At 45.3% G+C, this 21081-nt stretch overlaps 36 non-coding genes across 36 annotated transcripts; 2 read left to right on the forward strand and 34 right to left on the reverse strand.

Annotated features, from left to right (window-relative positions):
- Positions 1-34: 34 nt before the first annotated feature.
- On the reverse strand, positions 35-116 carry trnas-gcu (transfer RNA serine (anticodon GCU)). The gene has a single exon. It is a non-coding gene; the product is annotated as a tRNA-Ser (tRNA).
- A 453-nt stretch (positions 117-569) lies between these two features.
- trnas-gcu (transfer RNA serine (anticodon GCU)) lies at positions 570-651 on the reverse strand. Its single transcript has one exon. It is a non-coding gene; the product is annotated as a tRNA-Ser (tRNA).
- Positions 652-1217: 566 nt separating this feature from the next.
- trnas-gcu (transfer RNA serine (anticodon GCU)) lies at positions 1218-1299 on the reverse strand. Its single transcript has one exon. It is a non-coding gene; the product is annotated as a tRNA-Ser (tRNA).
- A 453-nt stretch (positions 1300-1752) lies between these two features.
- On the reverse strand, positions 1753-1834 carry trnas-gcu (transfer RNA serine (anticodon GCU)). The gene has a single exon. It is a non-coding gene; the product is annotated as a tRNA-Ser (tRNA).
- Positions 1835-1978: 144 nt separating this feature from the next.
- Positions 1979-2051, forward strand: trnaa-agc (transfer RNA alanine (anticodon AGC)). Its single transcript has one exon. It is a non-coding gene; the product is annotated as a tRNA-Ala (tRNA).
- A 349-nt stretch (positions 2052-2400) lies between these two features.
- Positions 2401-2482, reverse strand: trnas-gcu (transfer RNA serine (anticodon GCU)). The gene has a single exon. It is a non-coding gene; the product is annotated as a tRNA-Ser (tRNA).
- Positions 2483-2626: 144 nt separating this feature from the next.
- Positions 2627-2699, forward strand: trnaa-agc (transfer RNA alanine (anticodon AGC)). The gene has a single exon. It is a non-coding gene; the product is annotated as a tRNA-Ala (tRNA).
- Positions 2700-3048: 349 nt separating this feature from the next.
- Positions 3049-3130, reverse strand: trnas-gcu (transfer RNA serine (anticodon GCU)). Its single transcript has one exon. It is a non-coding gene; the product is annotated as a tRNA-Ser (tRNA).
- A 566-nt stretch (positions 3131-3696) lies between these two features.
- On the reverse strand, positions 3697-3778 carry trnas-gcu (transfer RNA serine (anticodon GCU)). Its single transcript has one exon. It is a non-coding gene; the product is annotated as a tRNA-Ser (tRNA).
- A 566-nt stretch (positions 3779-4344) lies between these two features.
- Positions 4345-4426, reverse strand: trnas-gcu (transfer RNA serine (anticodon GCU)). The gene has a single exon. It is a non-coding gene; the product is annotated as a tRNA-Ser (tRNA).
- Positions 4427-4992: 566 nt separating this feature from the next.
- trnas-gcu (transfer RNA serine (anticodon GCU)) lies at positions 4993-5074 on the reverse strand. The gene has a single exon. It is a non-coding gene; the product is annotated as a tRNA-Ser (tRNA).
- A 566-nt stretch (positions 5075-5640) lies between these two features.
- Positions 5641-5722, reverse strand: trnas-gcu (transfer RNA serine (anticodon GCU)). The gene has a single exon. It is a non-coding gene; the product is annotated as a tRNA-Ser (tRNA).
- Positions 5723-6288: 566 nt separating this feature from the next.
- On the reverse strand, positions 6289-6370 carry trnas-gcu (transfer RNA serine (anticodon GCU)). The gene has a single exon. It is a non-coding gene; the product is annotated as a tRNA-Ser (tRNA).
- A 566-nt stretch (positions 6371-6936) lies between these two features.
- On the reverse strand, positions 6937-7018 carry trnas-gcu (transfer RNA serine (anticodon GCU)). Its single transcript has one exon. It is a non-coding gene; the product is annotated as a tRNA-Ser (tRNA).
- A 566-nt stretch (positions 7019-7584) lies between these two features.
- trnas-gcu (transfer RNA serine (anticodon GCU)) lies at positions 7585-7666 on the reverse strand. The gene has a single exon. It is a non-coding gene; the product is annotated as a tRNA-Ser (tRNA).
- A 566-nt stretch (positions 7667-8232) lies between these two features.
- Positions 8233-8314, reverse strand: trnas-gcu (transfer RNA serine (anticodon GCU)). Its single transcript has one exon. It is a non-coding gene; the product is annotated as a tRNA-Ser (tRNA).
- A 567-nt stretch (positions 8315-8881) lies between these two features.
- Positions 8882-8963, reverse strand: trnas-gcu (transfer RNA serine (anticodon GCU)). Its single transcript has one exon. It is a non-coding gene; the product is annotated as a tRNA-Ser (tRNA).
- Positions 8964-9529: 566 nt separating this feature from the next.
- trnas-gcu (transfer RNA serine (anticodon GCU)) lies at positions 9530-9611 on the reverse strand. The gene has a single exon. It is a non-coding gene; the product is annotated as a tRNA-Ser (tRNA).
- A 454-nt stretch (positions 9612-10065) lies between these two features.
- On the reverse strand, positions 10066-10147 carry trnas-gcu (transfer RNA serine (anticodon GCU)). Its single transcript has one exon. It is a non-coding gene; the product is annotated as a tRNA-Ser (tRNA).
- A 566-nt stretch (positions 10148-10713) lies between these two features.
- On the reverse strand, positions 10714-10795 carry trnas-gcu (transfer RNA serine (anticodon GCU)). Its single transcript has one exon. It is a non-coding gene; the product is annotated as a tRNA-Ser (tRNA).
- Positions 10796-11361: 566 nt separating this feature from the next.
- trnas-gcu (transfer RNA serine (anticodon GCU)) lies at positions 11362-11443 on the reverse strand. Its single transcript has one exon. It is a non-coding gene; the product is annotated as a tRNA-Ser (tRNA).
- Positions 11444-11897: 454 nt separating this feature from the next.
- Positions 11898-11979, reverse strand: trnas-gcu (transfer RNA serine (anticodon GCU)). Its single transcript has one exon. It is a non-coding gene; the product is annotated as a tRNA-Ser (tRNA).
- Positions 11980-12545: 566 nt separating this feature from the next.
- trnas-gcu (transfer RNA serine (anticodon GCU)) lies at positions 12546-12627 on the reverse strand. The gene has a single exon. It is a non-coding gene; the product is annotated as a tRNA-Ser (tRNA).
- A 566-nt stretch (positions 12628-13193) lies between these two features.
- Positions 13194-13275, reverse strand: trnas-gcu (transfer RNA serine (anticodon GCU)). Its single transcript has one exon. It is a non-coding gene; the product is annotated as a tRNA-Ser (tRNA).
- Positions 13276-13719: 444 nt separating this feature from the next.
- Positions 13720-13801, reverse strand: trnas-gcu (transfer RNA serine (anticodon GCU)). The gene has a single exon. It is a non-coding gene; the product is annotated as a tRNA-Ser (tRNA).
- A 566-nt stretch (positions 13802-14367) lies between these two features.
- trnas-gcu (transfer RNA serine (anticodon GCU)) lies at positions 14368-14449 on the reverse strand. Its single transcript has one exon. It is a non-coding gene; the product is annotated as a tRNA-Ser (tRNA).
- Positions 14450-15015: 566 nt separating this feature from the next.
- Positions 15016-15097, reverse strand: trnas-gcu (transfer RNA serine (anticodon GCU)). The gene has a single exon. It is a non-coding gene; the product is annotated as a tRNA-Ser (tRNA).
- A 454-nt stretch (positions 15098-15551) lies between these two features.
- On the reverse strand, positions 15552-15633 carry trnas-gcu (transfer RNA serine (anticodon GCU)). Its single transcript has one exon. It is a non-coding gene; the product is annotated as a tRNA-Ser (tRNA).
- Positions 15634-16199: 566 nt separating this feature from the next.
- On the reverse strand, positions 16200-16281 carry trnas-gcu (transfer RNA serine (anticodon GCU)). Its single transcript has one exon. It is a non-coding gene; the product is annotated as a tRNA-Ser (tRNA).
- Positions 16282-16847: 566 nt separating this feature from the next.
- trnas-gcu (transfer RNA serine (anticodon GCU)) lies at positions 16848-16929 on the reverse strand. The gene has a single exon. It is a non-coding gene; the product is annotated as a tRNA-Ser (tRNA).
- Positions 16930-17373: 444 nt separating this feature from the next.
- trnas-gcu (transfer RNA serine (anticodon GCU)) lies at positions 17374-17455 on the reverse strand. The gene has a single exon. It is a non-coding gene; the product is annotated as a tRNA-Ser (tRNA).
- A 454-nt stretch (positions 17456-17909) lies between these two features.
- trnas-gcu (transfer RNA serine (anticodon GCU)) lies at positions 17910-17991 on the reverse strand. Its single transcript has one exon. It is a non-coding gene; the product is annotated as a tRNA-Ser (tRNA).
- Positions 17992-18557: 566 nt separating this feature from the next.
- On the reverse strand, positions 18558-18639 carry trnas-gcu (transfer RNA serine (anticodon GCU)). The gene has a single exon. It is a non-coding gene; the product is annotated as a tRNA-Ser (tRNA).
- Positions 18640-19203: 564 nt separating this feature from the next.
- Positions 19204-19285, reverse strand: trnas-gcu (transfer RNA serine (anticodon GCU)). The gene has a single exon. It is a non-coding gene; the product is annotated as a tRNA-Ser (tRNA).
- Positions 19286-19851: 566 nt separating this feature from the next.
- trnas-gcu (transfer RNA serine (anticodon GCU)) lies at positions 19852-19933 on the reverse strand. Its single transcript has one exon. It is a non-coding gene; the product is annotated as a tRNA-Ser (tRNA).
- A 566-nt stretch (positions 19934-20499) lies between these two features.
- Positions 20500-20581, reverse strand: trnas-gcu (transfer RNA serine (anticodon GCU)). Its single transcript has one exon. It is a non-coding gene; the product is annotated as a tRNA-Ser (tRNA).
- Positions 20582-21081: the final 500 nt, after the last annotated feature.

The raw sequence follows: 21081 nt of genomic DNA on the forward strand, positions 1-21081 counted from the left end.
ACGTAGGTATGGCAGACTAAAGTGAAGTGGACTGCGACGAGGATGGGATTCGAACCCACGCGTGCAGAGCACAATGGATTAGCAGTCCATCGCCTTAACTACTCGGCCACCTCGTCCTCCGTAGATCTCTTTTTACAGCAAAAGTCGGATCGAAGTCACCTCCAAAACTGTCTACATAGGCCTGGAAAGTGTAGAAAAGCGTTATGTAGAGGGGAGGAGGAGACGAGCTACGCCGATTCTACCCACATGCTTTTTGCAGAGGGGAATTAGCTCAAATGGTAGAGCGCTTGCTTAGCATGCGAGAGGTAGTGGGATCGATGCCCACATTCTCCAGATGAATTTGGTTTCTTCTGTGCTGTGACTGGTTGAGAAAAAAAAGACTAGATATAAATAGATATTCTGCAATTTTGCTGTTTTTCAGGGGTTCAGTGTTCTGGAAACTTTGGTGAAGACATGTGACTTTCAGGGATTATATGGCTGGAACAACTGTCACATCTGAGCCCATTGTTCCAATGACAATGGAACGTTTTATACCACGTAGGTATGGCAGACTAAAGTGAAGTGGACTACGACAAGGATGGGATTAGAACCCACGCGTGCAGAGCACAATGGATTAGCAGTCCATCGCCTTAACCACTCGGCCACCTCGTCCTCCGTAGATCTCTTTTTACAGCAAAAGTCGGATCGAAGTCACCTCCAAAACTGTCTACATAGGCCTGGAAAGTGTAGAAAAGCGTTATGTAGAGGGGAGGAGGAGACGAGCTACGCCGATTCTACCCACATGCTTTTTGCAGAGGGGAATTAGCTCAAATGGTAGAGCGCTTGCTTAGCATGCGAGAGGTAGTGGGATCGATGCCCACATTCTCCAGATGAATTTGGTTTCTTCTGTGCTTGTGACTGGTTGAGAAAAAAAAGACTAGATTTATGAACCCAATGGGAAGAAACCAACAGTTGCATCCGCAGACTGAACTTGAGTGCTGACACATGAAGACTTGTTCATTGCCATCACTGTTGTTTACCAACTTAATAGTTGACAAAATAGATATTCTGTAATTTTCCTGTTTTTCAGGGGTTCAGTGTTCTGGAAACTTTGGTGAAGACATGTGACTTTCAGGGATTATATGGCTGGAACAATGGTCACATCTGAGCCCATTGTTCCAATGACAATGGAGCATTTTATACCACGTAGGTATGGCAGACTAAAGTGAAGTGTACTGCGACGAGGATGGGATTCGAACCCACGCGTGCAGAGCACAATGGATTAGCAGTCCATCGCCTTAACCACTCGGCCACCTCGTCCTCCATTGATCTCTTTTTACAGCAAAAGTCGGATCGAAGTCACCTCCAAAACTGTCTACATAGGCCTGGAAAGTGTAGAAAAGCGTTATGTAGAGGGGAGGAGGAGACGAGCTACGCCGATTCTACCCACATGCTTTTTGCAGAGGGGAATTAGCTCAAATGGTAGAGCGCTTGCTTAGCATGCGAGAGGTAGTGGGATCGATGCCCACATTCTCCAGATGAATTTGGTTTCTTCTGTGCTGTGACTGGTTGAGAAAAAAAAGACTAGATATGAATAGATATTCTGCAATTTTGCTGTTTTTCAGGGGTTCAGTGTTCTGGAAACTTTGGTGAAGACATGTGACTTTCAGGGATTATATGGCTGGAACAACTGTCACATCTGAGCCCATTGTTCCAATGACAATGGAACGTTTTATACCACGTAGGTATGGCAGACTAAAGTGAAGTGGACTACGACAAGGATGGGATTCGAACCCACGCGTGCAGAGCACAATGGATTAGCAGTCCATCGCCTTAACCACTCGGCCACCTCGTCCTCCGTAGATCTCTTTTTACAGCAAAAGTCGGATCGAAGTCACCTCCAAAGCTGTCTACATAGGCCTGGAAAGTGTAGAAAAGCGTTATGTAGAGGGGAGGAGGAGACGAGCTACGCCGATTCTACCCACATGCTTTTTGCAGAGGGGAATTAGCTCAAATGGTAGAGCGCTTGCTTAGCATGCGAGAGGTAGTGGGTTCGATGCCCACATTCTCCAGATGAATTTGGTTTCTTCTGTGCTTGTGACTGGTTGAGAAAAAAAAGACTAGATTTATGAACTCAATGGGAAGAAACCAACAGTTGCATCCGCAGACTGAACTTGAGGGCTCTCACATGACGACTTGTTCGTTGCCATGACTGGTGTTAATCAATTTAATAGTGGACAAAATAGATATTCTGCAATTTTCCTGTTTTTCAGGGGTTCAGTGTTCTGGAAACTTTGGTGAAGACATGTGACTTTCAGGGATTATATGGCTGGAACAATGGTCACATCTGAGCCCATTGTTCCAATGACAATGGAGCATTTTATACCACGTAGGTATGGCAGACTAAAGTGAAGTGTACTGCGACGAGGATGGGATTCGAACCAACGCGTGCAGAGCACAATGGATTAGCAGTCCATCGCCTTAACCACTCGGCCACCTCGTCCTCCGTAGATCACTTTTTACAGCAAAAGTCGGATCGAAGTCACCTCCAAAACTGTCAACATAGGCCTGGAAAGTGTAGAAAAGCGTTATGTAGAAGGGAGGAGGAGACGAGCTACGCCGATTCTACCCACATGCTTTTTGCAGAGGGGAATTAGCTCAAATGGTAGAGCGCTTGCTTAGCATGCGAGAGGTAGTGGGTTCGATGCCCACATTCTCCAGATGAATTCGGTTTCTTCTGTGCTTGCTACTGGTTGAGAAAAAAAAGACTAGATTTATGAACTCAATGGGAAGAAACCAACAGTTGCATCCGCAGACTGAACTTGAGTGCTCTCACATGACGACTTGTTCGTTGCCATGACTGGTGTTAATCAATTTAATAGTGGACAAAATAGATATTCTGCAATTTTCCTGTTTTTCAGGGGTTCAGTGTTCTGGAAACTTTGGTGAAGACATGTGACTTTCAGGGATTATATGGCTGGAACAATGGTCACATCTGAGCCCATTGTTCCAATGACAATGGAGCATTTTATACCACGTAGGTATGGCAGACTAAAGTGAAGTGTACTGCGACGAGGATGGGATTCGAACCCACGCGTGCAGAGCACAATGGATTAGCAGTCCATCGCCTTAACCACTCGGCCACCTCGTCCTCCGTAGATCTCTTTTTACAGCAAAAGTCGGATCGAAGTCACCTCCAAAACTGTCTACATAGGCCTGGACAGTGTAGAAAAGCGTTATGTAGAGGGGAGGAGGAGACGAGCTACGCCGATTCTACCCACATGCTTTTTGCAGAGGGGAATTAGCTCAAATGGTAGAGCGCTTGCTTAGCATGCGAGAGGTAGTGGGATCGATGCCCACATTCTCCAGATGAATTTGGTTTCTTCTGTGCTTGTGACTGGTTGAGAAAAAAAAGACTAGATTTATGAACTCAATGGGAAGAAACCAACAGTTGCATCCGCAGACTGAACTTGAGTGCTCTCACATGACGACTTGTTCGTTGCCATGACTGTTGTTTACCAATTTAATAGTGGACAAAATAGATATTCTGTAATTTTCCTGTTTTTCAGGGGTTCAGTGTTCTGGAAACTTTGGTGAAGACATGTGACTTTCAGGGATTATATGGCTGGAACAACTGTCACATCTGAGCCCATTGTTCCAATGACAATGGAACATTTTATACCACGTAGGTATGGCAGACTAAAGTGAAGTGGACTACGACGAGGATGGGATTCGAACCCACGCGTGCAGAGCACAATGGATTAGCAGTCCATCGCCTTAACCACTCGGCCACCTCGACCTCCGTAGATCTCTTTTTACAGCAAAAGTTGGATCGAAGTCACCTCCAAAACTGTCTACATAGGCCTGGAAAGTGTAGAAAAGCGTTATGTAGAGGGGAGGAGGAGACGAGCTACGCCGATTCTACCCACATGCTTTTTGCAGAGGGGAATTAGCTCAAATGGTAGAGCGCTTGCTTAGCATGCGAGAGGTAGTGGGATCGATGCCCACATTCTCCAGATGAATTTGGTTTCTTCTGTGCTTGTGACTGGTTGAGAAAAAAATGACTAGATTCATGAACACAATGGGAAGAAACCAACAGTTGCATCCGCAGACTGAACTTGAGTGCTCTCACATGACGACTTGTTCATTGCCATCACTGCTGTTTACCAACTTAATAGTTGACAAAATAGATATTCTGCAATTTTCCTGTTTTTCAGGGGTTCAGTGTTCTGGAAACTTTGTTGAAGATATGTGACTTTCAGGGATTATATGGCTGGAACAATGGTCACATCTGAGCCCATTGTTCCAATGACAATGGAGCATTTTATACCACGTAGGTATGGCAGACTAAAGTGAAGTGTACTGCGACGAGAATGGGATTCGAACCCACGCGTGCAGAGCACAATGGATTAGCAGTCCATCGCCTTAACCACTCGGCCACCTCGTCCTCCGTAGATCTCTTTTTACAGCAAAAGTCGGATCGAAGTCACCTCCAAAACTGTCAACATAGGCCTGGAAAGTGTAGAAAAGCGTTATGTAGAGGGGAGGAGGAGACGAGCTACGCCGATTCTACCCACATGCTTTTTGCAGAGGGGAATTAGCTCAAATGGTAGAGCGCTTGCTTAGCATGCGAGAGGTAGTGGGATCGATGCCCACATTCTCCAGATGAATTTGGTTTCTTCTGTGCTTGTGACTGGTTGAGAAAAAAAAGACTAGATTTATGAACCCAATGGGAAGAAACCAACAGTTGCATCCGCAGACTGAACTTGAGTACTCTCACATGACGACTTGTTCATTGCCATCACTCTTGTTTACCAATTTAATAGTGGACAAAATAGATATTCTGTAATTTTCCTGTTGTTCAGGGGTTCAGTGTTCTGGAAACTTTGTTGAAGACATGTGATTTTCAGGGATTATATGGCTGGAACAATGGTCACATCTGAGCCCATTGTTCCAATGACAATGGAGCGTCTTATACCACGTAGGTATGGCAGACTAAAGTGAAGTGGACTGCGACGAGGATGGGATTCGAACCCACGCGTGCAGAGCACAATGGATTAGCAGTCCATCGCCTTAACCACTCGGCCACCTCGTCCTCCAATGATCTCTTTTTACAGCAAAAGTCGGATCGAAGTCACCTCCAAAACTGTCTACCTAGGCCTGGAAAGTGTAGAAAAGCGTTATGTAGAGGGGAGGAGGAGACGAGCTATGCCGATTCTACCCACATGCTTTTTGCAGAGGGGAATTAGCTCAAATGGTAGAGCGCTTGCTTAGCATGCGAGAGGTAGTGGGATCGATGCCCACATTCTCCAGATGAATTTGGTTTCTTCTGTGCTTGTGACTGGTTGAGAAAAAAAAGACTAGATTTATGAACCCAATGGGAAGAAACCAACAGTTGCATCCGCAGACTGAACTTGAGTGCTCTCACATGACGACTTGTTCATTGCCATCACTGTTGTTTACCAATTTAATAGTGGACAAAATAGATATTCTGTAATTCTCCTGTTTTTCAGGGGTTCAGTGTTCTGGAAACTTTGGTGAAGACATGTGACTTTCAGGGATTATATGGCTGGAACAATGGTCACATCTGAGCCCATTGTTCCAATGACAATGGAACGTTTTATACCACGTAGGTATGGCAGACTAAAGTGAAGTGGACTACGACAAGGATGGGATTCGAACCAACGCGTGCAGAGCACAATGGATTAGCAGTCCATCGCCTTAACCACTCGGCCACCTCGACCTCCGTAGATCTCTTTTTACAGCAAAAGTTGGATCGAAGTCACCTCCAAAACTGTCAACATAGGCCTGGAAAGTGTAGAAAAGCGTTATGTAGAGGGGAGGAGGAGACGAGCTACGCCGATTCTACCCACATGCTTTTTGCAGAGGGGAATTAGCTCAAATGGTAGAGCGCTTGCTTAGCATGCGAGAGGTAGTGGGATCGATGCCCACATTCTCCAGATGAATTTGGTTTCTTCTGTGCTTGTGACTGGTTGAGAAAAAAAAGACTAGATTTATGAACCCAATGGGAAGAAACCAACAGTTGCATCCGCAGACTGAACTTGAGTGCTCTCACATGACGACTTGTTCATTGCCATCACTGTTGTTTACCAACTTAATAGTTGACAAAATAGATATTCTGCAATTTTCCTGTTTTTCAGGGGTTCAGTGTTCTGGAAACTTTGGTGAAGATATGTGACTTTCAGGGATTATATGGCTGGAACAATGGTCACATCTGAGCCCATTGTTCCAATGACAATGGAGCATTTTATACCACGTAGGTATGGCAGACTAAAGTGAAGTGTACTGCGACGAGAATGGGATTCGAACCCACGCGTGCAGAGCACAATGGATTAGCAGTCCATCGCCTTAACCACTCGGCCACCTCGTCCTCCGTAGATCTCTTTTTACAGCAAAAGTCGGATCGAAGTCACCTCCAAAACTGTCAACATAGGCCTGGAAAGTGTAGAAAAGCGTTATGTAGAGGGGAGGAGGAGACGAGCTACGCCGATTCTACCCACATGCTTTTTGCAGAGGGGAATTAGCTCAAATGGTAGAGCGCTTGCTTAGCATGCGAGAGGTAGTGGGATCGATGCCCACATTCTCCAGATGAATTTGGTTTCTTCTGTGCTTGTGACTGGTTGAGAAAAAAAAGACTAGATTTATGAACCCAATGGGAAGAAACCAACAGTTGCATCCGCAGACTGAACTTGAGTGCTCTCACATGACGACTTGTTCATTGCCATCACTGTTGTTTACCAATTTAATAGTGGACAAAATAGATATTCTGTAATTTTCCTGTTTTTCAGGGGTTCAGTGTTCTGGAAACTTTGGTGAAGACATGTGACTTTCAGGGATTATATGGCTGGAACAATGGTCACATCTGAGCCCATTGTTCCAATGACAATGGAGCATTTTATACCACGTAGGTATGGCAGACTAAAGTGAAGTGTACTGCGACGAGGATGGGATTCGAACCCACGCCTGCAGAGCACAATGGATTAGCAGTCCATCGCCTTAACCACTCGGCCACCTCGTCCTCCGTAGATCTCTTTTTACAGCAAAAGTCGGATCGAAGTCAACTCCAAAACTGTCTACATAGGCCTGGAAAGTGTAGAAAAGCGTTATGTAGAGGGGAGGAGGAGACGAGCTACGCCGATTCTACCCACATGCTTTTTGCAGAGGGGAATTAGCTCAAATGGTAGAGCGCTTGCTTAGCATGCGAGAGGTAGTGGGATCGATGCCCACATTCTCCAGATGAATTTGGTTTCTTCTGTGCTTGTGACTGGTTGAGAAAAAAAAGACTAGAGTTATGAACCCAATGGGAAGAAACCAACAGTTGCATCCGCAGACTGAACTTGAGTGCTCTCACATGACGACTTGTTCATTGCCATCACTGTTGTTTACCAATTTAATAGTGGACAAAATAGATATTCTGTAATTTTCCTGTTTTTCAGGGGTTCAGTGTTCTGGAAACTTTGGTGAAGACATGTGACTTTCAGGGATTATATGGCTGGAACAACTGTCACATCTGAGCCCATTGTTCCAATGACAATGGAACGTTTTATACCACGTAGGTATGGCAGACTAAAGTGAAGTGGACTACGACAAGGATGGGATTCGAACCCACGCGTGCAGAGCACAATGGATTAGCAGTCCATCGCCTTAACCACTCCGACACCTCGACCTCCTTAGATCTCTTTTTACAGCAAAAGTCGGATCGAAGTCACCTCCAAAACTGTCTACATAGGCCTGGAAAGTGTAGAAAAGCGTTATGTAGAGGGGAGGAGGAGACGAGCTACGCCGATTCTACCCACATGCTTTTTGCAGAGGGGAATTAGCTCAAATGGTAGAGCGCTTGCTTAGCATGCGAGAGGTAGTGGGATCGATGCCCACATTCTCCAGATGAATTTGGTTTCTTCTGTGCTTGTGACTGGTTGAGAAAAAAAAGACTAGAGTTATGAACCCAATGGGAAGAAACCAACAGTTGCATCCGCAGACTGAACTTGAGTGCTCTCACATGACGACTTGTTCATTGCCATCACTGTTGTTTACCAATTTAATAGTGGACAAAATAGATATTCTGTAATTTTCCTGTTTTTCAGTGGTTCAGTGTTCTGGAAACTTTGGTGAAGACATGTGACTTTCAGGGATTATATGGCTGGAACAACTGTCACATCTGAGCCCATTGTTCCAATGACAATGGAGCGTTTTATACCACGTAGGTATGGCAGACTAAAGTGAAGTGGACTGCGAAGAGGATGGGATTCGAACCCACGCGTGCAGAGCACAATGGATTAGCAGTCCATCGCCTTAACCACTCGGCCACCTCGTCCTCCGTAGATCTCTTTTTACAGCAAAAGTCGGATCGAAGTCACCTCCAAAACTGTCTACATAGGCCTGGAAAGTGTAGAAAAGCGTTATGTAGAGGGGAGGAGGAGACGAGCTACGCCGATTCTACCCACATGCTTTTTGCAGAGGGGAATTAGCTCAAATGGTAGAGCGCTTGCTTAGCATGCGAGAGGTAGTGGGATAGATGCCCACATTCTCCAGATGAATTTGGTTTCTTCTGTGCTTGTGACTGGTTGAGAAAAAAAAAGACTAGAGTTATGAACCCAATGGGAAGAAACCAACAGTTGCATCCGCAGACTGAACTTGAGTGCTCTCACATGACGACTTGTTCATTGCCATCACTGTTGTTTACCAATTTAATAGTGGACAAAATAGATATTCTGTAATTTTCCTGTTTTTCAGGGGTTCAGTGTTCTGGAAACTTTGGTGAAGACATGTGACTTTCAGGGATTATATGGCTGGAACAACTGTCACATCTGAGCCCATTGTTCCAATGACAATGGAGCGTTTTATACCACGTAGGTATGGCAGACTAAAGTGAAGTGGACTGCGACGAGGATGGGATTCGAACCCACGCGTGCAGAGCACAATGGATTAGCAGTCCATCGCCTTAACCACTCGGCCACCTCGTCCTCCGTAGATCTCTTTTTACAGCAAAAGTCGGATCGAAGTCACCTCCAAAACTGTCTACATAGGCCTGGAAAGTGTAGAAAAGCGTTATGTAGAGGGGAGGAGGAGACGAGCTATGCCGATTCTACCCACATGCTTTTTGCAGAGGGGAATTAGCTCAAATGGTAGAGCGCTTGCTTAGCATGCGAGAGGTAGTGGGATCGATGCCCACATTATCCAGATGAATTTGGTTTCTTCTGTGCTTGTGACTGGTTGAGAAAAAAAAGACTAGATTTATGAACCCAATGGGAAGAAACCAACAGTTGCATCCGCAGACTGAACTTGAGTGCTCTCACATGACGACTTGTTCATTGCCATCACTGTTGTTTACCAATTTAATAGTGGACAAAATAGATATTCTGTAATTTTCCTGTTTTTCAGGGGTTCAGTGTTCTGGAAACTTTGGTGAAGACATGTGACTTTCAGGGATTATATGGCTGGAACAATGGTCACATCTGAGCCCATTGTTCCAATGACAATGGAGCGTCTTATAACACGTAGGTATGGCAGACTAATGTGAAGTGGACTGCGACGAGGATGGGATTCGAACCCACGCGTGCAGAGCACAATGGATTAGCAGTCCATCGCCTTAACCACTCGGCCACCTCGTCCTCCATTGATCTCTTTTTACAGCAAAAGTCGGATCGAAGTCACCTCCAAAACTGTCTACCTAGGCCTGGAAAGTGTAGAAAAGCGTTATGTAGAGGGGAGGAGGAGACGAGCTACGCCGATTCTACCCACATGCTTTTTGCAGAGGGGAATTAGCTCAAATGGTAGAGCGCTTGCTTAGCATGCGAGAGGTAGTGGGATCGATGCCCACATTCTCCAGATGAATTTGGTTTCTTCTGTGCTTGTGACTGGTTGAGAAAAAAAAGACTAGATATAAATAGATATTCTGCAATTTTCCTGTTTTTCAGGGGTTCAGTGTTCTGGAAACTTTGGCGAAGACATGTGACTTTCAGGGATTATATGGCTGGAACAACTGTCACATCTGAGCCCATTGTTCCAATGACAATGGAACGTTTTATACCACGTAGGTATGGCAGACTAAAGTGAAGTGGACTACGACAAGGATGGGATTCGAACCCACGCGTGCAGAGCACAATGGATTAGCAGTCCATCGCCTTAACCACTCGGCCACCTCGACCTCCGTAGATCTCTTTTTACAGCAAAAGTCGGATCGAAGTCACCTCCAAAACTGTCTACATAGGCCTGGAAAGTGTAGAAAAGCGTTATGTAGAGGGGAGGAGGAGACGAGCTACGCCGATTCTACCCACATGCTTTTTGCAGAGGGGAATTAGCTCAAATGGTAGAGGGCTTGCTTAGCATGCGAGAGGTAGTGGGATCGATGCCCACATTCTCCAGATGAATTTGGTTTCTTCTGTGCTTGTGACTGGTTGAGAAAAAAAAGACTAGAGTTATGAACCCAATGGGAAGAAACCAACAGTTGCATCCGCAGACTGAACTTGAGTGCTCTCACATGACGACTTGTTCATTGCCATCACTGTTGTTTACCAATTTAATAGTGGACAAAATAGATATTCTGTAATTTTCCTGTTTTTCAGGGGTTCAGTGTTCTGGAAACTTTGGTGAAGACATGTGACTTTCAGGGATTATATGGCTGGAACAACTGTCACATCTGAGCCCATTGTTCCAATGACAATGGAGCGTTTTATACCACGTAGGTATGGCAGACTAAAGTGAAGTGGACTGCGACGAGGATGGGATTCGAACCCACGCGTGCAGAGCACAATGGATTAGCAGTCCATCGCCTTAACCACTCGGCCACCTCGTCCTCCGTAGATCTCTTTTTACAGCAAAAGTCGGATCGAAGTCACCTCCAAAACTGTCTACATAGGCCTGGAAAGTGTAGAAAAGCGTTATGTAGAGGGGAGGAGGAGACGAGCTATGCCGATTCTACCCACATGCTTTTTGCAGAGGGGAATTAGCTCAAATGGTAGAGCGCTTGCTTAGCATGCGAGAGGTAGTGGGATCGATGCCCACATTCTCCAGATGAATTTGGTTTCTTCTGTGCTTGTGACTGGTTGAGAAAAAAAAGACTAGATTTATGAACCCAATGGGAAGAAACCAACAGTTGCATCCGCAGACTGAACTTGAGTGCTCTCACATGACGACTTGTTCATTGCCATCACTGTTGTTTACCAATTTAATAGTGGACAAAATAGATATTCTGTAATTTTCCTGTTTTTCAGGGGTTCAGTGTTCTGGAAACTTTGGTGAAGACATGTGACTTTCAGGGATTATATGGCTGGAACAATGGTCACATCTGAGCCCATTGTTCCAATGACAATGGAGCGTCTTATAACACGTAGGTATGGCAGACTAATGTGAAGTGGACTGCGACGAGGATGGGATTCGAACCCACGCGTGCAGAGCACAATGGATTAGCAGTCCATCGCCTTAACCACTCGGCCACCTCGTCCTCCATTGATCTCTTTTTACAGCAAAAGTCGGATCGAAGTCACCTCCAAAACTGTCTACCTAGGCCTGGAAAGTGTAGAAAAGCGTTATGTAGAGGGGAGGAGGAGACGAGCTACGCCGATTCTACCCACATGCTTTTTGCAGAGGGGAATTAGCTCAAATGGTAGAGCGCTTGCTTAGCATGCGAGAGGTAGTGGGATCGATGCCCACATTCTCCAGATGAATTTGGTTTCTTCTGTGCTTGTGACTGGTTGAGAAAAAAAAGACTAGATATAAATAGATATTCTGCAATTTTCCTGTTTTTCAGGGGTTCAGTGTTCTGGAAACTTTGGCGAAGACATGTGACTTTCAGGGATTATATGGCTGGAACAACTGTCACATCTGAGCCCATTGTTCCAATGACAATGGAACGTTTTATACCACGTAGGTATGGCAGACTAAAGTGAAGTGGACTACGACAAGGATGGGATTCGAACCCACGCGTGCAGAGCACAATGGATTAGCAGTCCATCGCCTTAACCACTCGGCCACCTCGACCTCCGTAGATCTCTTTTTACAGCAAAAGTCGGATCGAAGTCACCTCCAAAACTGTCTACATAGGCCTGGAAAGTGTAGAAAAGCGTTATGTAGAGGGGAGGAGGAGACGAGCTACGCCGATTCTACCCACATGCTTTTTGCAGAGGGGAATTAGCTCAAATGGTAGAGGGCTTGCTTAGCATGCGAGAGGTAGTGGGATCGATGCCCACATTCACCAGATGAATTTGGTTTCTTCTGTGCTTGTGACTGGTTGAGAAAAAAATGACTAGATTCATGAACACAATGGGAAGAAACCAACAGTTGCATCCGCAGACTGAACTTGAGTGCTGACACATGAAGACTTGTTCATTGCCATCACTGTTGTTTACCAACTTAATAGTTGACAAAATAGATATTCTGCAATTTTCCTGTTTTTCAGGGGTTCAGTGTTCTGGAAACTTTGGTGAAGATATGTGACTTTCAGGGATTATATGACTGGAACAATGGTCACATCTGAGCCCATTGTTCCAATGACAATGGAGCATTTTATACCACGTAGGTATGGCAGACTAAAGTGAAGTGTACTGCGACGAGAATGGGATTCGAACCCACGCGTGCAGAGCACAATGGATTAGCAGTCCATCGCCTTAACCACTCGGCCACCTCGTCCTCCGTAGATCTCTTTTTACAGCAAAAGTCGGATCGAAGTCACCTCCAAAACTGTCAACATAGGCCTGGAAAGTGTAGAAAAGCGTTATGTAGAGGGGAGGAGGAGACGAGCTACGCCGATTCTACCCACATGCTTTTTGCAGAGGGGAATTAGCTCAAATGGTAGAGCGCTTGCTTAGCATGCGAGAGGTAGTGGGATCGATGCCCACATTCTCCAGATGAATTTGGTTTCTTCTGTGCTTGTGACTGGTTGAGAAAAAAAAGACTAGATTTATGAACACAATGGGAAGAAACCAACAGTTGCATCCGCAGACTGAACTTGAGTGCTCTCACATGACGACTTGTTCATTGCCATCACTGTTGTTTACCAATTTAATAGTGGACAAAATAGATATTCTGTAATTTTCCTGTTTTTCAGGGGTTCAGTGTTCTGGAAACTTTGGTGAAGACATGTGACTTTCAGGGATTATATGGCTGGAACAATGGTCACATCTGAGCCCATTGTTCCAATGACAATGGAGCATTTTATACCACGTAGGTATGGCAGACTAAAGTGAAGTGTACTGCGACGAGGATGGGATTCGAACCCACGCGTGCAGAGCACAATGGATTAGCAGTCCATCGCCTTAACCACTCGGCCACCTCGTCCTCCGTAGATCTCTTTTTACAGCAAAAGTCGGATCGAAGTCAACTCCAAAACTGTCTACATAGGCCTGGAAAGTGTAGAAAAGCGTTATGTAGAGGGGAGGAGGAGACGAGCTACGCCGATTCTACCCACATGCTTTTTGCAGAGGGGAATTAGCTCAAATGGTAGAGCGCTTGCTTAGCATGCGAGAGGTAGTGGGATCGATGCCCACATTCTCCAGATGAATTTGGTTTCTTCTGTGCTTGTGACTGGTTGAGAAAAAAAAGACTAGATATTCTGCAATTTTCCTGTTTTTCAGGGGTTCAGTGTTCTGGAAACTTTGGTGAAGACATGTGACTTTCAGGGATTATATGGCTGGAACAACTGTCACATCTGAGCCCATTGTTCCAATGACAATGGAACGTTTTATACCACGTAGGTATGGCAGACTAAAGTGAAGTGGACTACGACAAGGATGGGATTCGAACCCACGCGTGCAGAGCACAATGGATTAGCAGTCCATCGCCTTAACCACTCGGCCACCTCGTCCTCCATTGATCTCTTTTTACAGCAAAAGTCGGATCGAAGTCACCTCCAAAACTGTCTACCTAGGCCTGGAAAGTGTAGAAAAGCGTTATGTAGAGGGGAGGAGGAGACGAGCTACGCCGATTCTACCCACATGCTTTTTGCAGAGGGGAATTAGCTCAAATGGTAGAGCGCTTGCTTAGCATGCGAGAGGTAGTGGGATCGATGCCCACATTCTCCAGATGAATTTGGTTTCTTCTGTGCTTGTGACTGGTTGAGAAAAAAAAGACTAGAGTTATGAACCCAATGGGAAGAAACCAACAGTTGCATCCGCAGACTGAACTTGAGTGCTCTCACATGACGACTTGTTCATTGCCATCACTGTTGTTTACCAATTTAATAGTGGACAAAATAGATATTCTGTAATTTTCCTGTTTTTCAGGGGTTCAGTGTTCTGGAAACTTTGGTGAAGACATGTGACTTTCAGGGATTATATGGCTGGAACAACTGTCACATCTGAGCCCATTGTTCCAATGACAATGGAGCGTTTTATACCACGTAGGTATGGCAGACTAAAGTGAAGTGGACTGCGACGAGGATGGGATTCGAACCCACGCGTGCAGAGCACAATGGATTAGCAGTCCATCGCCTTAACCACTCGGCCACCTCGTCCTCCGTAGATCTCTTTTTACAGCAAAAGTCGGATCGAAGTCACCTCCAAAACTGTCTACATAGGCCTGGAAAGTGTAGAAAAGCGTTATGTAGAGGGGAGGAGGAGACGAGCTATGCCGATTCTACCCACATGCTTTTTGCAGAGGGGAATTAGCTCAAATGGTAGAGCGCTTGCTTAGCATGCGAGAGGTAGTGGGATCGATGCCCACATTCTCCAGATGAATTTGGTTTCTTCTGTGCTTGTGACTGGTTGAGAAAAAAAAGACTAGATTTATGAACCCAATGGGAAGAAACCAACAGTTGCATCCGCAGACTGAACTTGAGTGCTCTCACATGACGACTTGTTCATTGCCATCACTGTTGTTTACCAATTTAATAGTGGACAAAATAGATATTCTGTAATTTTCCTGTTTTTCAGGGGTTCAGTGTTCTGGAAACTTTGGTGAAGACATGTGACTTTCAGGGATTATATGGCTGGAACAATGGTCACATCTGAGCCCATTGTTCCAATGACAATGGAGCGTCTTATAACACGTAGGTATGGCAGACTAATGTGAAGTGGACTGCGACGAGGATGGGATTCGAACCCACGCGTGCAGAGCACAATGGATTAGCAGTCCATCGCCTTAACCACTCGGCCACCTCGTCCTCCATTGATCTCTTTTTACAGCAAAAGTCGGATCGAAGTCACCTCCAAAACTGTCTACCTAGGCCTGGAAAGTGTAGAAAAGCGTTATGTAGAGGGGAGGAGGAGACGAGCTACGCCGATTCTACCCACATGCTTTTTGCAGAGGGGAATTAGCTCAAATGGTAGAGCGCTTGCTTAGCATGCGAGAGGTAGTGGGATCGATGCCCACATTCTCCAGATGAATTTGGTTTCTTCTGTGCTTGTGACTGGTTGAGAAAAAAAAGACTAGATATAAATAGATATTCTGCAATTTTCCTGTTTTTCAGGGGTTCAGTGTTCTGGAAACTTTGGCGAAGACATGTGACTTTCAGGGATTATATGGCTGGAACAACTGTCACATCTGAGCCCATTGTTCCAATGACAATGGAACGTTTTATACCACGTAGGTATGGCAGACTAAAGTGAAGTGGACTACGACAAGGATGGGATTCGAACCCACGCGTGCAGAGCACAATGGATTAGCAGTCCATCGCCTTAACCACTCGGCCACCTCGACCTCCGTAGATCTCTTTTTACAGCAAAAGTCGGATCGAAGTCACCTCCAAAACTGTCTACATAGGCCTGGAAAGTGTAGAAAAGCGTTATGTAGAGGGGAGGAGGAGACGAGCTACGCCGATTCTACCCACATGCTTTTTGCAGAGGGGAATTAGCTCAAATGGTAGAGGGCTTGCTTAGCATGCGAGAGGTAGTGGGATCGATGCCCACATTCACCAGATGAATTTGGTTTCTTCTGTGCTTGTGACTGGTTGAGAAAAAAATGACTAGATTCATGAACACAATGGGAAGAAACCAACAGTTGCATCCGCAGACTGAACTTGAGTGCTGACACATGAAGACTTGTTCATTGCCATCACTGTTGTTTACCAACTTAATAGTTGACAAAATAGATATTCTGCAATTTTCCTGTTTTTCAGGGGTTCAGTGTTCTGGAAACTTTGGTGAAGATATGTGACTTTCAGGGATTATATGACTGGAACAATGGTCACATCTGAGCCCATTGTTCCAATGACAATGGAGCATTTTATACCACGTAGGTATGGCAGACTAAAGTGAAGTGTACTGCGACGAGAATGGGATTCGAACCCACGCGTGCAGAGCACAATGGATTAGCAGTCCATCGCCTTAACCACTCGGCCACCTCGTCCTCCGTAGATCTCTTTTTACAGCAAAAGTCGGATCGAAGTCACCTCCAAAACTGTCAACATAGGCCTGGAAAGTGTAGAAAAGCGTTATGTAGAGGGGAGGAGGAGACGAGCTACGCCGATTCTACCCACATGCTTTTTGCAGAGGGGAATTAGCTCAAATGGTAGAGCGCTTGCTTAGCATGCGAGAGGTAGTGGGATCGATGCCCACATTCTCCAGATGAATTTGGTTTCTTCTGTGCTTGTTACTGGTTGAGAAAAAAAAGACTAGATTTATGAACACAATGGGAAGAAACCAACAGTTGCATCCGCAGACTGAACTTGAGTGCTCTCACATGACGACTTGTTCATTGCCATCACTGTTGTTTACCAATTTAATAGTGGACAAAATAGATATTCTGTAATTTTCCTGTTTTTCAGGGGTTCAGTGTTCTGGAAACTTTGGTGAAGACATGTGACTTTCAGGGATTATATGGCTGGAACAATGGTCACATCTGAGCCCATTGTTCCAATGACAATGGAGCATTTTATACCACGTAGGTATGGCAGACTAAAGTGAAGTGTACTGCGACGAGGATGGGATTCGAACCCACGCGTGCAGAGCACAATGGATTAGCAGTCCATCGCCTTAACCACTCGGCCACCTCGTCCTCCGTAGATCTCTTTTTACAGCAAAAGTCGGATCGAAGTCAACTCCAAAACTGTCTACATAGGCCTGGAAAGTGTAGAAAAGCGTTATGTAGAGGGGAGGAGGAGACGAGCTACGCCGATTCTACCCACATGCTTTTTGCAGAGGGGAATTAGCTCAAATGGTAGAGCGCTTGCTTAGCATGCGAGAGGTAGTGGGATCGATGCCCACATTCTCCAGATGAATTTGGTTTCTTCTGTGCTTGTGACTGGTTGAGAAAAAAAAGACTAGATATTCTGCAATTTTCCTGTTTTTCAGGGGTTCAGTGTTCTGGAAACTTTGGTGAAGACATGTGACTTTCAGGGATTATATGGCTGGAACAACTGTCACATCTGAGCCCATTGTTCCAATGACAATGGAACGTTTTATACCACGTAGGTATGGCAGACTAAAGTGAAGTGGACTACGACAAGGATGGGATTCGAACCCACGCGTCCAGAGCACAATGGATTAGCAGTCCATCGCCTTAACCACTCGGCCACCTCGTCCTCCATTGATCTCTTTTTACAGCAAAAGTCGGATCGAAGTCACCTCCAAAACTGTCTACCTAGGCCTGGAAAGTGTAGAAAAGCGTTATGTAGAGGGGAGGAGGAGACGAGCTACGCCGATTCTACCCACATGCTTTTTGCAGAGGGGAATTAGCTCAAATGGTAGAGCGCTTGCTTAGCATGCGAGAGGTAGTGGGATCGATGCCCACATTCTCCAGATGAATTTGGTTTCTTCTGTGCTTGTGACTGGTTGAGAAAAAAAAGACTAGATATAAATAGATATTCTGCAATTTTCCTGTTTTTCAGGGGTTCAGTGTTCTGGAAACTTTGGTGAAGACATGTGACTTTCAGGGATTATATGGCTGGAACAACTGTCACATCTGAGCCCATTGTTCCAATGACAATGGAACGTTTTATACCACGTAGGTATGGCAGACTAAAGTGAAGTGGACTACGACAAGGATGGGATTCGAACCCACGCGTGCAGAGCACAATGGATTAGCAGTCCATCGCCTTAACCACTCGGCCACCTCGACCTCCGTAGATCTCTTTTTACAGCAAAAGTCGGATCGAAGTCACCTCCAAAACTGTCTACATAGGCCTGGAAAGTGTAGAAAAGCGTTATGTAGAGGGGAGGAGGAGACGAGCTACGCCGATTCTACCCACATGCTTTTTGCAGAGGGGAATTAGCTCAAATGGTAGAGCGCTTGCTTAGCATGCGAGAGGTAGTGGGATAGATGCCCACATTCTCCAGATGAATTTGGTTTCTTCTGTGCTTGTGACTGGTTGAGAAAAAAAAGACTAGATTTATGAACCCAATGGGAAGAAACCAACAGTTGCATCCGCAGACTGAACTTGAGTGCTCTCACATGACGACTTGTTCATTGCCATCACTGTTGTTTACCAATTTAATAGTGGACAAAATAGATATTCTGTAATTTTCCTGTTTTTCAGGGGTTCAGTGTTCTGGAAACTTTGGTGAAGACATGTGACTTTCAGGGATTATATGGCTGGAACAATGGTCACATCTGAGCCCATTGTTCCAATGACAATGGAGCATTTTATACCACGTAGGTATGGCAGACTAAAGTGAAGTGTACTGCGACGAGGATGGGATTCGAACCCACGCGTGCAGAGCACAATGGATTAGCAGTCCATCGCCTTAACCACTCGGCCACCTCGTCCTCCGTAGATCTCTTTTTACAGCAAAAGTCGGATCGAAGTCAACTCCAAAACTGTCTACATAGGCCTGGAAAGTGTAGAAAAGCGTTATGTAGAGGGGAGGAGGAGACGAGCTACGCCGATTCTACCCACATGCTTTTTGCAGAGGGGAATTAGCTCAAATGGTAGAGCGCTTGCTTAGCATGCGAGAGGTAGTGGGATCGATGCCCACATTCTCCAGATGAATTTGGTTTCTTCTGTGCTTGTGACTGGTTGAGAAAAAAAAGACTAGATTTATGAACACAATGGGAAGAAACCAACAGTTGCATCCGCAGACTGAACTTGAGTGCTCTCACATGACGACTTGTTCATTGCCATCACTGTTGTTTACCAATTTAATAGTGGACAAAATAGATATTCTGTAATTTTCCTGTTTTTCAGGGGTTCAGTGTTCTGGAAACTTTGGTGAAGACATGACTTTCAGGGATTATATGGCTGGAACAATGGTCACATCTGAGCCCATTGTTCCAATGACAATGGAGCATTTTATACCACGTAGGTATGGCAGACTAAAGTGAAGTGTACTGCGACGAGGATGGGATTCGAACCCACGCGTGCAGAGCACAATGGATTAGCAGTCCATCGCCTTAACCACTCGGCCACCTCGTCCTCCGTAGATCTCTTTTTACAGCAAAAGTCGGATCGAAGTCAACTCCAAAACTGTCTACATAGGCCTGGAAAGTGTAGAAAAGCGTTATGTAGAGGGGAGGAGGAGACGAGCTACGCCGATTCTACCCACATGCTTTTTGCAGAGGGGAATTAGCTCAAATGGTAGAGCGCTTGCTTAGCATGCGAGAGGTAGTGGGATCGATGCCCACATTCTCCAGATGAATTTGGTTTCTTCTGTGCTTGTGACTGGTTGAGAAAAAAAAGACTAGATTTATGAACCCAATGGGAAGAAACCAACAGTTGCATCCGCAGACTGAACTTGAGTGCTCTCACATGACGACTTGTTCATTGCCATCACTGTTGTTTACCAATTTAATAGTGGACAAAATAGATATTCTGTAATTTTCCTGTTTTTCAGGGGTTCAGTGTTCTGGAAACTTTGGTGAAGACATGTGACTTTCAGGGATTATATGGCTGGAACAATGGTCACATCTGAGCCCATTGTTCCAATGACAATGGAGCATTTTATACCACGTAGGTATGGCAGACTAAAGTGAAGTGTACTGCGACGAGGATGGGATTCGAACCCACGCGTGCAGAGCACAATGGATTAGCACTCCATCGCCTTAACCACTCGGCCACCTCGTCCTCCGTAGATCTCTTTTTACAGCAAAAGTCGGATCGAAGTCAACTCCAAAACTGTCTACATAGGCCTGGAAAGTGTAGAAAAGCGTTATGTAGAGGGGAGGAGGAGACGAGCTACGCCGATTCTACCCACATGCTTTTTGCAGAGGGGAATTAGCTCAAATGGTAGAGCGCTTGCTTAGCATGCGAGAGGTAGTGGGATCGATGCCCACATTCTCCAGATGAATTTGGTTTCTTCTGTGCTTGTGACTGGTTGAGAAAAAAAAGACTAGATTTATGAACCCAATGGGAAGAAACCAACAGTTGCATCCGCAGACTGAACTTGAGTGCTCTCACATGACGACTTGTTCATTGCCATCACTGTTGTTTACCAATTTAATAGTGGACAAAATAGATATTCTGTAATTTTCCTGTTTTTCAGGGGTTCAGTGTTCTGGAAACTTTGGTGAAGACATGTGACTTTCAGGGATTATATGGCTGGAACAATGGTCACATCTGAGCCCATTGTTCCAATGACAATGGAGCGTCTTATACCACGTAGGTATGGCAGACTAAAGTGAAGTGGACTGCAACGAGGATGGGATTCGAACCCACGCGTGCAGAGCACAATGGATTAGCAGTCCATCGCCTTAACCACTCGGCCACCTCATCCTCCATTGATCTCTTTTTACAGCAAAAGTCGGATCGAAGTCACCTCCAAAACTGTCTACCTAGGCCTGGAAAGTGTAGAAAAGCGTTATGTAGAGGGGAGGAGGAGACGAGCTACGCCGATTCTACCCACATGCTTTTTGCAGAGGGGAATTAGCTCAAATGGTAGAGCGCTTGCTTAGCATGCGAGAGGATTGGGATCGATGCCCACATTCTCCAGATGAATTTGGTTTCTTCTGTGCTTGTGACTGGTTGAGAAAAAAAAGACTAGATTTATGAACCCAATGGGAAGAAACCAACAGTTGCATCCGCAGACTGAACTTGAGTGCTCTCACATGACGACTTGTTCATTGCCATCACTGTTGTTTACCAATTTAATAGTGGACAAAATAGATATTCTGTAATTTTCCTGTTTTTCAGTGGTTCAGTGTTCTGGAAACTTTGGTGAAGACATGTGACTTTCAGGGATTATATGGCTGGAACAATGGTCACATCTGAGCCCA

Source organism: Anarhichas minor, unplaced genomic scaffold (genome assembly GCF_050575085.1).
Source record: "Anarhichas minor isolate MPS153535 unplaced genomic scaffold, ASM5057508v1 ptg000068l, whole genome shotgun sequence".
Classification (NCBI taxonomy): Eukaryota; Metazoa; Chordata; class Actinopteri; order Perciformes; family Anarhichadidae; genus Anarhichas; species Anarhichas minor.